Below are 4,642 nucleotides of genomic sequence, written 5' to 3' on the forward strand. Positions count from 1 at the left end.
CCAAATGATGTTTGCTGAAATAAAAACAAATGTTCCCTTTATCTAAATGACATGAGACTTTGTCTTCGGTGTTCGGTTCGGTTGTCAACACTTGGTGCTATTCTTTATATATACAGTATTGTTCAAAATAATAGCAGTACAATGTGACTAACCAGAATAATCAAGGTTTTTCGTATATTTTTTTATTGCTACGTGGCAAACAAGTTACCAGTAGGTTCAGTAGATTCTCAGAAAACAAATGAGACCCAGCATTCATGATATGCACGCTCTTAAGGCTGTGCAATTGGGCAATTAGTTGAATTAGTTGAAAGGGGTGTGTTCAAAAAAATAGCAGTGTGGCATTCAATCACTGAGGTCATCAATTTTGTGAAGAAACAGGTGTGAATCAGGTGGCCCCTATTTAAGGATGAAGCCAACACTTGTTGAACATGCATTTGAAAGCTGAGGAAAATGGGTCGTTCAAGACATTGTTCAGAAGAACAGCGTACTTTGATTAAAAAGTTGATTAGAGAGGGGAAAACCTATAAAGAGGTGCAAAAAATGATAGGCTGTTCAGCTAAAATGATCTCCAATGCCTTAAAATGGAGAGCAAAACCAGAGAGACGTGGAAGAAAACGGAAGACAACCATCAAAATGGATAGAAAAATAACCAGAATGGCAAAGGCTCAGCCAATGATCACCTCCAGGATGATCAAAGACAGTCTGGAGTTACCTGTAAGTACTGTGACAGTTAGAAGACGTCTGTGTGAAGCTAATCTATTTTCAAGAATCCCCCGCAAAGTCCCTCTGTTAAAAAAAAGGCATGTGCAGAAGAGGTTACAATTTGCCAAAGAACACATCAACTGGCCTAAAGAGAAATGGAGGAACATTTTGTGGACTGATGAGAGTAAAATTGTTCTTTTGGGTCCAAGGGCCACAGGCAGTTTGTGAGACGACCCCCAAACTCTGAATTCAAGCCACAGTACACAGTGAAGACAGTGAAGCATGGAGGTGCAAGCATCATGATATGGGCATGTTTCTCCTACTATGGTGTTGGGCCTATTTATCGCATACCAGGGATCATGGATCAGTTTGCATATGTTAAAATACTTGAAGAGGTCATGTTGCCCTATGCTGAAGAGGACATGCCCTTGAAATGGTTGTTTCAACAAGACAATAACCCAAAACACACTAGTAAACGGGCAAAGTCTTGGTTCCAAACCAACAAAATTAATGTTATGGAGTGGCCAGCCCAATCTCCAGACCTTAATCCAATTGAGAACTTGTGGGGTGATATCAAAAATGCTGTTTCTGAAGCAAAACCAAGAAATGTGAATGAATTGTGGAATGTTGTTAAAGAATCATGGAGTGGAATAACAGCTGAGAGGTGCCACAAGTTGGTTGACTCCATGCCACACAGATGTCAAGCAGTTTTAAAAAACTGTGGTCATACAACTAAATATTAGTTTAGTGATTCACAGGATTGCTGAATCCCAGAAAAAAAAATGTTTGTACAAAATAGTTTTGAGTTTGTACAGTCAAAGGTAGACACTGCTATTTTTTTGAACACACCCCTTTCAACTAATTGCCCAATTGCACAGCCTTAAGAGCGTGCATATCATGAATGCTGGGTCTCATTTGTTTTCTGAGAATCTACTGAACCTACTGGTAACTTGTTTGCCACGTAGCAATAAAAAATATACTAAAAACCTTGATTATTCTGGTTAGTCACATTGTACTGCTATTATTTTGAACAATACTGTAAAATTATATTTTTTTTATATAAAAACCTATTTAAAAATATATTTTTTATTAAATACATTTTATACATTTACAAAATATCATAAATCCTTCAAAAAAGTTCATAAATGTAGAGTAAAAACATTAATAAATGACACATTTTGTAACAAATGTCCTTTTGTTGGCTGTGTTCTCTGGTCCCCAAACGAACAGCACATAAGAGTTGAACAAAACACTTTATACTCAATATCTCATGATGAATGTGTTCACATTATATTTGTGAAAGATTCTTCATCTTAATGATTTGTTTGTAAGATGATTTCTCTTCCTCTGTTTGTCTCTTTCTAGTCTTTATGACTGTGGCATTACAGATGTTTCTTCTTTAACTCAATCTTTGACAAACACAAAAGCTCTGCAGTTTCTAAAAGAGCTTGATCTGAGATATAATGAGATTGGAGAATCAAAGCAGAAGCTCATTGATGTGCTACGAGACTCAAACTGTAAACTGAGGTGAGTAAACTTCACTTTGTGATATTAAAGAGATTCATTTACCTCTGATATGTGAACAAATATATACTTTCAGATATTAGTGAAAAGAGTTGATCAAATGATCATCAAGCTTTATTTGAAAGGGTTTGTGTCTGAATGAAATGTAAAGTTGATAAAAATGTTGAACACAAAGGAGGAAAGAGAAGAAAAGCAGACTGTCACAGCTTTCCACAGCAACATCTGCTTTATTAATGAGATCAGTAATAGTGAATCATTAGAGTTTGAAATAGATTTGTTCAGATTGTAGGAAAACGCTGGTAAAATAAGAGCAGATTCAGCTTCAGCTCACAGTCGTCCAGCATCACATGATCAATGTCTCTGTCTCTTGTGTGTTTTTATTTTGACAAGCAACACGTCACATTACTTTACACTTACTTTCTGTAAGAGATAATGTAGCTCCAGCTGCTTGTTATCAACACAAACATGTTTCAACTAGAGGACAAACAGCTTTAACTAGTGACACATTTAACTGAAAGATTTGTGTTTTAAGACTAAATCACATTTGTGTTTGTTCCTTGTCATTTATTAAAATGTCACTGAAGTATAGTAACTAATTGTTAATTTGTTTCACTGAACTCTGATTATCTTCCTTCTTCACCAAAAGTCTCTGATAGTGATCCATCAAGAAATACCTCATTGAGTTCAATCACCAGAAGCTGATAAATGCTGTGTATCATAAAGTGAAGTGGTCTTGAGAGGAGCAGTAAACATCAGCTGAAGATCCACAGAAGAGCTTCACTACTGTGTCTATGAGGAGAAATAAATGTGTGATAAATGTGTAAATGTGATCCATACAGGTGAAGAGACTCAGACTTTACAATCAAATAATGCAGCATGTGTGTTAGAAACATGATATTGAATTATTAATGTTGCTTTAGTATTCAAGCAGATGATCATTGTGTTTAATGTAAAGCTGGAACAGAGGAGGAAGAAGCTCAGATGAGTCTGTCTGGCTCTTCAGTTTAATAATATTTCTATTAAACTCATTCATAATGATTCAGATGTTTAAATGTGATTGTCAAGTGCAGCACTTAAATGTGTCAAAAGATATAAAACAAACCTACAATGTTTGAAACTTATCTCATGTTTTCTACACATTGTTATTCTATTTTACTTTATATTTAGTTGTGTGTCTGTTGTTAATGTACAGATATCCAGTATATAGTCTTTGTTCTGTGGATGGAGTCTCTCCATCAAATCAACTAAACATTTTCACAAGTTAACAGCATTTGTGTCTTTCACTCTCCTCTAAATACTCAAACACTTCTAGTCTTTTTAACACTTTTATATTTTCATGTAAATAAAATATACAGTTAAAAACAAGTGAAAAGTTTACTTGTCTGTTTTAAGTATTATTAAACTGTTTTAAATTTAGTCTTGTAGACATGAAACATAAAGCATATATAGCAATTTTATTTATTTTATTTTTCTTTTTCTCAGTTAATATATTTCTAAAGGTGCTGTACTTTCTTAATTGCGCCGCATGAGTAGTTGTTGGTCAGAGATGTTTTGGAGCAGAAGATCTGCAGGATTCTGGAGGTTCATCATGTGGAAAGTTGATAGTTAGGTAAAGTGCTTCTGTCGTTCTCTAACATTCAGATCTGTAAAGTAAGGTGGAAAGGACACAGCTCTGATACAGAGTCATTCTAGTGTTGGACCTCCACATATTGTTCAGTGTTATAAAGCTGTTTCTGCTCTTGCTAATGCATCTCTTGATGTCATTGTCTGTCCTCCATCATGTCAAATGATGAAGCTCAGGTCTACAAACTCCTCATTTCTACAGAGGTCTGCTCCTGTACTTTAATTGCTGAGGGGTTTGAGGTGTTCAGTGTTATCATCTCTGTTTTCTGCTTGTTGATCTTGTAGTCTAGTTGTCTGAGTCCAGATGTTTTCTCTGGTGAGGGTGTAAGAACAACAGCTAATCATCAGTGAAGTCAAGATCTTCTCTGGATAATGCTCGACTTAAACAGACCAACACTTCATGAGTCAACTGTCAGCTTTCCTCACAACAGAGAGCTCAGACTCAGATGTTGATAAAATAACCTTATAATATTCATACACCAGACAGTTGAGTATCTAGAGTACAGTATGCACAGTGTGTAGTGTGTCATTCAGGATTTTTATTTGGATATAAATTAAATCCAAGCAATGGCCATTTAGTTTTATTAATGAATCTAAATCAAACCGTCAAATGGTCAGCAAATGAACTTAATGAACTTTGATATTTGAGCAGCAAATCAGCATATTAGTATGATTTTTATTTTATTTTTTTCAGATAGCGAGCAGGACAAACAACTATGACTGGGACTGTAAAACCCGACAAGTTCACTTAACTCAAATAAATTGTTGAAACAGATTACATCGAAAATTTTAA

At 35.2% G+C, this 4,642-nt stretch overlaps 1 long non-coding RNA gene across 1 annotated transcript; it reads left to right on the forward strand.

Moving 5' to 3' along the window:
• Positions 1 to 2,117: 2,117 nt before the first annotated feature.
• Positions 2,118 to 3,491, forward strand: LOC113086879 (uncharacterized). Its single transcript, XR_003285098.1, has 2 exons — positions 2,118 to 2,229; positions 2,873 to 3,491. It is a non-coding gene; the product is annotated as an uncharacterized LOC113086879 (long non-coding RNA).
• The last annotated feature ends 1,151 nt before the right edge of the window (positions 3,492 to 4,642 follow it).

The sequence above is a fragment of the Carassius auratus genome, unplaced genomic scaffold (genome assembly GCF_003368295.1).
Source record: "Carassius auratus strain Wakin unplaced genomic scaffold, ASM336829v1 scaf_tig00044237, whole genome shotgun sequence".
In the NCBI taxonomy this organism is placed as follows: Eukaryota; Metazoa; Chordata; class Actinopteri; order Cypriniformes; family Cyprinidae; genus Carassius; species Carassius auratus.